The 8,474-nt window shown below is 40.9% G+C and overlaps 1 pseudogene; it reads left to right on the forward strand.

Moving 5' to 3' along the window:
* The first annotated feature begins 337 nt into the window (after positions 1-337).
* Positions 338-936, forward strand: LOC101656403 (annotated as a pseudogene).
* Positions 937-8,474: the final 7,538 nt, after the last annotated feature.

Raw genomic sequence — 8,474 nt, forward strand, 5'->3', positions numbered from 1 at the left:
TAATCTTCTCAACTTTAAACTCCTGTACACCCTCCAACTATAATCTGTTCCCCTACTCGATGTCGATGATGAAGAGCATTGGGGCGCTGTGCTTTAGGCTTGGCTGTTACCCTGCAGCTCTGGATTCAAACCCGCCAGGCTATTGATGCATGTGCCCGTAGAGATTGAATCCCTGGAAGATGGCTGCGCTCGCGCCCATGCAACTTGGCTTGCCCTGAGCGCCCTGGCAAAGCTGAGACGAACCGGGCGAAGCACGGGTACCCGAGGAAAGACGAGCACAAGGAGCCCTCGTGGCACGGTCCCGGAAGTGTTGGACTCCTAACTTCAAGGCTCCAAGATGGAAAATCATGACCCAGATAATACTATGAACGAAACCTCAAATATTAGTTTTATAAACAGAAAAATTAACCAACTTCCAGATGTAGAAAAGAAACTACTTGAACATGGATCAACATATGTTGGACTTAATGCTGCTTTCTGTGGCCTGATAGCAAACAGCAAAGTCTTTTTCAACGTGCCTTAAATGTGACTCTGGCTCGGATGGCTGCTGGCTTACCAGCGGCAGTGATTCCATTTGCTACAGCAGACTTATCTTACAAAGCATTTGTAAATCTTCTTTTGAGTGCAGGTCATCTGAGCTGTGAAACTTGCACTGTAACACGGGGTGGACTGGTCGGTCTTGTTCTTGGTGGTCTTTATCCTGTTTTCTTGGCTGTACCCATCAATGGTGGCCTAGCAGCCAGGTACAAATCAGCCCTGCTACCAGAGAAAGGAAGTAGTTTAACCTGCTGGATCAGAATGTCTAAGCCCGTCTTTAGAAAGATGGTGTTTCCCAGTTTGCTCCAGACCATGTTTGCAGCATACCTAGGGTCTAGACAATACAAGCTGCTTCTAAAGGCCCTTCAGTTACCAGAACCTGTCTTAGACACTCCCTGATGTAAAACATGTACACAAAAATAAAGTGGTGAAAATAAAAATTAAAAAAAGATTGAATCCCTGTATAGAGGTGTGGAGAGCCAGAATTTACTTGATGGCAGTAGGTTGTGGTGGGCGACATATAAAGGATTGTGTTAAATGAAATGATATTCTGCCCCCCGCCCCCCCACACTCTTTCATGGCTTCATATAGCATCTATCACGGGTTTTGCTTCCTTCCCTCTCTCTTTCCTAAGGGATATCAGACCCTCCACAGAGATTCATAATGTCGTTTTCTTCTACCTCAATATTGGAACCGAGAACCTTGAGGATTTAAATAGGAGGGTACTGTGACTTTCAAAGCAGCCCTCCTGACATAGTGGTTACCTGTTTGCTGCAGTCTACATAGTCAGCAGTTCAAAACCACCAGCCCCTCTGCAGGAAAAACTCAGTTTTCTTACCATCTCTGAACCCCTCCCCCCCCCCCCCCCCCCCCCCCCCCCCCCCGGGCCCGGGGGGGGGGGGGGCGACTCAAAACTCCAACCATTCACTGCTCAGCCATTCAGACCAATCAAGGATCCAAACAGAAACCCACTTCAGCAGCAGTGGAAGCCTAATTAAATCCCAAATTCCTTACATAGTTTAAATTTGCAAAAATATTCAACCTTCAGCTGTCTTTTATACTTAAACAAGCTCTTTAGTATTCTGATTGGAATCAGACTCACTGGTACTTCCATTTCTCTTGAATCTTTTATGGCTAACAAGATATATCTATATAGATATAGATATGCTATTATATAGTATATGTAATAGAAAATAGTGTATACATAATATATATACTATTTTTATTGATACAGTTTACACATTCCAATATATCCATTCACATACAATTCTGTTGTTTAATCCCGTCAGGGCTAACAAGATTTTGAAGCTATTCGTCCACAGAAACTGTTCACATGTTTTAATCAAAATGAGTCAATTAGAATGTCATTTCACAAAAATTCTCATAATGAAAATATGTTTCCTTAATTAGATTGTGCAGTTAGAAGAAAACAAACTGAGAGTGGGATTTCCCTGTCACAAGGGAGAGAAAACAAACAGCACAAAATGACAACTAAAACTCTGTCCCTTCAAGCAGATAAAAACCCAAACCATTTGATCTCGTAATTTCATTCTACTTTCAGTGGAGTATGCTTTCAGTGGTACAAATGTCAAGTGCAGTAAGTACGGTTCTGGCGTGACCAAGCCTTGATTGGCCATGCCGATGCGGGGTAAGAAAGATGCCTTCTGAGGCGACAATGTTAGACGAAGGGTGACACAGAAAGCAGAAATTCAAAATGAGGATTCCCAGTCAGCTCTGCTAAGCTGCCCAAGGCACTTCCCCTTCTGCATTCAACTATTGTATCATTTCCCTAACACTTCTGAGAAGTAGGATGGTGGTAAAAAGGAAGATTGATTGTAGATTCCATGCCTCTTTGTTAATCACATTAAGAATGCTGTATTGTACTTTCTCATTCTGTGTCTGGAAATATACATCCCCACCAGGCCATATTGAAAAGTTTCATTCCTAGTGCCCATCTGCTGCCAGTAAATGATCAGTTTAAATGCAAAAAGGGTAAGAGGGGTGTGAAGCTTGGTAGATTTATCAAGTGCACCCATTTTCCTAGGACCGATTCTTCTATCACAATTTGGACAAGGAGTGAACTTAACATATAGCACATTATAAATTGTGTACTTGGTGAATCTGAATTATGTTTTATATCATCTTAACTCCTGAGATAATGATTGCCAAGTCTTCAAACACCTGGATTTTGTAATTTTAAACACACAGAGTTGATGTAGCAACTGTGATTTATTTTTCATAACTGAGTGCATAATTAAACTCATCTAATAGAGCCTGAAATTTATGGAAATATGATTTTTCCTCATTTAATTAAAGAGGACCTTAATACCAGTTGTTTTTCTGATCTCCTATGGTCACATAAATAGAAATCCCATTCTATAGATAACAACTAGTAGTGACAGTAGGAAGGGTACCTAAAAATAACCAGAAAAAATTTCAAAGTTATATATTTATTTTATTTTTTTACAAAACAACCTTATCACTTTCAAAGTACTCTCCATTACACTTAATACATTTGTCAAATCTGAGATTTCATTTTTGGAAACATTTTCCAAACTCATCTGTTTGGATGGCTGACAGCACCTCCCTTGTTTTTTTCCTCACCTCTTCTACATCCTCAAATCGCTGTCCCTTGTTCATGTCCCTTTTCATTCACAGAAACAAAAAAGTCACACAGAGCCATCAGGTGAGTAAAATACCTGGGGCATGAGGGGCATGCTGCTTTATGCCTAAAACTGACAGACAGAGACGGCATCGTGAGCACGTGCTCTGTCATGGTGGCAAAACCAGTCCCCTGCCTGTCACCAATCAGGCCTTTTTTGTCATATACTGTTATGCAATCTTTTCAGAACATCTAAAGAGAAAGCTTGATTAACAAATCTGACCTGATGGAATGGAGTTCCAAATGCACTACGAGTTGACATTTTCTTCTGTTCGGGAAGTTGATGGATGTCCAGAATGAAGTTTGTCATCAATCAAGATTTTGCCTTTTAAATGAGAAAACCACCCATACACTCCAGGTTTTCCCATGCTGCTGTCCCTGTAAGCTATGGTCAACATCACAACAGTTTCTGTGGCATTTTTCCTGAGCAGGAAGCATTTCATTGCCACACACAGTTCTTTTAAATTGACCGTCACAAATGAGGTTTGAGTGAGGGAAAGTGCTTTTGCAAAAAAAATTCACTGTGATCAGAGCGAAACTTCCCAGGTGATACCGCTGGGTGCACTAACTCAGAGTGAGTTGCTGGATGCTTGACTAGCAGAAAGAATGTGTACAACAAAAGCTCAACTCCACCCAGGGCAATCCCAGTATTTTGGTATACCTGCTCCTCTTGCATTCGTTGAGAAGATAAAGCTTATTTCTCCAATATCTTTGTAAAATCTTCATATTACAAAGAATACGTACATTAATCCAGATCCTTTCTTTTGTGTTTTATTGCATTCATGGATTAATTTATAAATGTTCCGATCTTTTCTTTTTTTTCTAATAATTTTTCCTGGTATCATGTTAAGGGTATATCTATTACTCAAATCAAGCTTACTGGCATCAAGTCGATTTTCACTGTAGGAGCCTTGTTGGCATAGTAGTTATATGTTTGGCTGCTAGCCACAAGGTTAGCAGTTCAAAACCACCAGCAGTTCCATGGGTAAAATATGGTGCTTTCTAAACCAGTAGAATTATAACCTTGGAAACTCACAGGGACAGTTGTGCTGTTCTATAGGGTCACTGTGAAATATACACACACACACATATATGCACACATACAGATATACAGAGAGATTCATTACAACTGATTACTTGGATAATTGTTTTTTTTAATACTTCTGAAGATTATTGAGTCTAAAGAAATAATTTTATAACAGAATTAATAAACCATGCTAACAAGTTGTTCATTAAAAACCCTAATAGAACTAAATCTAAATCATTTAACTCAAAGGAAGAGTTGCAATTTGCTCACACATTTGGATGCTCCATGTGCTGCCCAGCTGCTTCAGAAGAGGGCTGACTTGAACTTGATTGCCTTACCAACTTCTACAACTGCACAAGTCATTTCTTTATATAAATCTCTTTCTATGTACAAACACCTACCAGTGTCACTGGGTTTCCATCCCATGAGAAGCTCAACTAACACATTTGGTGCCAGGCATGGTTATAGAGAAACAAAAGAGTAAAGATGAGTTTCCTAAATGGGTTCTCATGTCTCATTAGGCCTCAAGGCATGAAGAACTCCACCTTTGTCCCTGTAAGTGCTCATAAGTCTTTGTGTATTAATAAAGAGGGCATTATGAATCCATGGCATAACATAACAGGGATGGATGTTATGTGTGGACTCAGCAACAAGGATTTCCACTCACCAAGGCTGATTTGGCTGCCACCATTGCAGAGTGCCCATCCTGCCAGCAGCACAAATCAGCAATGAGCCCAACAGATGAGACCATTCAGGGCAGGCAGCAACCTGGTGGCATGTTGATTACATAGAGCCACTTCCATCATGGCAAGGGCAATGATTTGTTCCTACTAGGACAGAAATTTACTGAGGATACAAATTTGCTTTCCTTGCATTCAGAGTTTCTGCCAAAACTACCATTCATGGACTTATAGAATATCTCATCATCTGATATGGTATCCCACACAGTACTGCCTCAGTCCAAGGGACTCACTTCACATGAAATGAAATGTAACAATAGGCTTATGTCCACAGAATTCACTGGTTGTGGTAGTTACATAAGCTGGTATCAATTTGAGGATTGAGAATGGAGGGGCAGAGTCTATCCTGTGAATTAGGATATATGCAATGAGGCCTCTGTGTGGGCATGGCTTTCTCCTAAGGATTCTGGGAACTCTTGTATTTCCTCCCTGGAGGCAGGAGACACACTCTCTCTCATCACTTCCTGAGACATCCCTTTGTAGAAGAAACATGGAGAGAGGCTGATGGAGCCAGACCTGGAGAAGCCCCTGGAGACCCCTGCCAGCGCTGAGATGCTTACAATGCCACCAGATCCACAAGAATTTCCACCCACTGGCCTGTGAGCTTCCCACATTTGGCATCATTGCATGTGTTTCAAGAGTCTGAAGAGGACTTTATAGATCGGTATCAGACATATGGGCTAATATCAGACTTATGGTCTTGATCTGGACTGGGTTGGGATGTTTTCTCAATGTTCAATTGCTCTTGTATATAAAGATCTTTCCCATACACATGAGTGTCTATGAATTTGTTTCTCTAGTCTACCCCAACTAACACACTGGTCTTATCATGTTCCTCCTCATCTTGAGGCAGCTGGCTTGATAGAATGGAATTACAGCACTTGCTTGGTGGCAACACCTTGGAAGGTTGGGGCAATATTCTGCAGAATTTAGAGCTGCGTATGCTCTAAACCAGTGGCCAATATATAGTGCTGTTTGTCCAATAGCCAGAATTCATGGATACAGGATCCAAGGGGTAGAAATGGCATTACTCACTATTATTCTAATGACCCACTCAAGACAATTTTGCTTCCTCTCCCTGCAACTCTCTGCTCTTCCGGTCTGGAAATCTTAGCTTCAAAGGGAGGAAGACTCCAACCTGGAGACACAGCACTGATTCCTTTGAGCTGGAAGTTAAGAATGCCTCTTGAGGATTGTGGACTCCTTATGCCTCCTGACCAACAGGCAAAGAATGTTATTACCATATAGAGTTGTGTTTGTGATCCTGAATACCAAGGGGAGATTGGATTAATATTGTATAACAAAGGTAAAGAAGAATATGTCAGCAATCCAGGAGATGCCTTAAGGTGTCTTTTTGTACTACCATGTCCTGTGATTAAACTCAATGGTAAAGTACAACACCCTGATTCTAGGTGACTACTAATAGCTCAAACTCATCAGGAATGAAGGTTTGGGACACCTTAGCAGACAAAGAATCATGATGTGCCAAGGTATCACAAAAGGCTAAGAAAATACTAATGGGTAGTGGAATATGGTAGTTCAAACTACGAGCTAAATTCACATGACCAACTGCAGAAAGGACTGTAATTATTATGAGTGATCCTTATTTTTAAGCATGTACCAAATATTTTTGGTTTTATTCACTTAGAAAATATAAGGTGAAAATGGGGTTAGTGTCTTTTTGGTTGTACATTTGTATCATGTTAGGTGAAAAACAAAAACCTGTATACTGTCATTGAGTTGACGCCCACTCACAGTGACCCTCTCCGACAGGGGAAAATTGCCTCACTGAGTTTCTGAGAATGTAACTCTTTTTTTCCTTTTTTTTTTTTGATTCTTCTCTTTTTTTAAAAAAAATTATTAATTGGAGTTAATACATATCTCATTCCATAGTTCAATCACATCAAGCAGAATTGTACAATTTATTACCACATTTGGTTGTCAAACATTCTTTTCCTTCCTGGACTCTTTAACATTTTCTCCCCTTTACTCCCACCACCACTGTGACTCCTCCCCTCCCCCGAAACCCTTATTCTGATTGCTGTTCATCAGTCCTGGGTTTCATATAGTGAAACACAAGAAAACATATAACACAACGTCAAGAGGGTGACCTCCAATGACATAACACCTCTGAGAAACACGCTGACATAGACAAATAAAAACAAACAAACAAATAAAATACAGAAAATGTTGAAAACCAAATCAGGTCCAGCATGCATCAGAGGGGGGATCAACTGACAAGGTGTTCACTGTTTAAGTCAGATCTCTCCAATACACTCTGTTTAGTGACCACTAGCCTCCCATCCTTCAATTGTGGATAGAGGGAGTTTACTGGAGTCTTATTTCCTATGCAGTTACCATGAATGAATCTTGGGCTCCCACTGTCATCAATAATCTTCCCTCCTTCAACTTTGGATTTCATGATTTGCAATCCTTCAGTGACTGATGATGGTGTGCTTCTTCCTTGTGGACTTAGTTGACATCTCATTTAGATGACATCTCATTTAAATGTCAAAGAGTCCAGGAAGGAAAAGACTTGTTTGGACACAAATCTTTAAGACCCCAGATGCTATTTTATCTGACAGCCAGGCACCATGTAATTTCTTCACATTTTGCAATAGCACCCATATCTTCCATGTTCCCTTCCTGATGGTGAGTAATGAGCAAGGTCATGATGTAAGAACTTATTGTTCTTAAGTTGGAGCTAGGATAGTACAAACCCCAAATCCATTCCTGGATCTATGTGGTGTTTTAAAAATTATTATTAAGTAGGAGCTAATATGTATATTATTCCACAGTTCAATTGTGTCAATCAGAATTGTACAATTGCCTCCACAATCAGCTTCCAAACATACTTCTTCTTCCTGGACTCCATGACATCATCTCTCTTTTACTCCCCACCGCCCCATCGCTCATCCCTGTACATCCCTCCCCACCAAAACCTATTCTACTTGCTGTCCCTATAGATTCATCAATCCTGGGTTTCATTTACCAAAAAACAGAAAAATATTCAACAAAACTTCAAGAGGGTAACCCCCAGTGACATAACATCTCTGAGATACACCCTAACATGAACAGACAAAAACAAAATAGAACACCCGCCACCGATTTGCCAGAATAATACATATCTTATTACAGCATATAGGGCATTGCCGTAGCAAGACCATGCTTGTCGGTCTAACAACAGCTCAACAATCTCGGTACAACTGTCTTCTGCTTCCTCAGACACCATGTACTTTCTGACTTATATCCTCAGTTAAAAGTGTATCTGAGGTAGACTCCAGTTCACCCAGTGGAGTTTCTGCATCAGATCTCTCTGTTGCAGCCTCTGAAGCATGCTGTGTGCTTTGAAGATCTAGGATTCAGTGTCCCAGCATTGCGTGGCACCCAGCCTTTGTCCCCAGGATGCACCCATGAGCCTGGGTCAATGTATTCCATTTGATGCATACCACCAAAGACACTTCCCCACCCTCTCTCCAAGTCCCCAAAGCATTTTCTGTTGTTCTTC

This window comes from Echinops telfairi, unplaced genomic scaffold (genome assembly GCF_000313985.2).
Source record: "Echinops telfairi isolate 266 unplaced genomic scaffold, ASM31398v2 ScPeMD7_2186;HRSCAF=2738, whole genome shotgun sequence".
Taxonomy (NCBI): domain Eukaryota; kingdom Metazoa; phylum Chordata; class Mammalia; order Afrosoricida; family Tenrecidae; genus Echinops; species Echinops telfairi.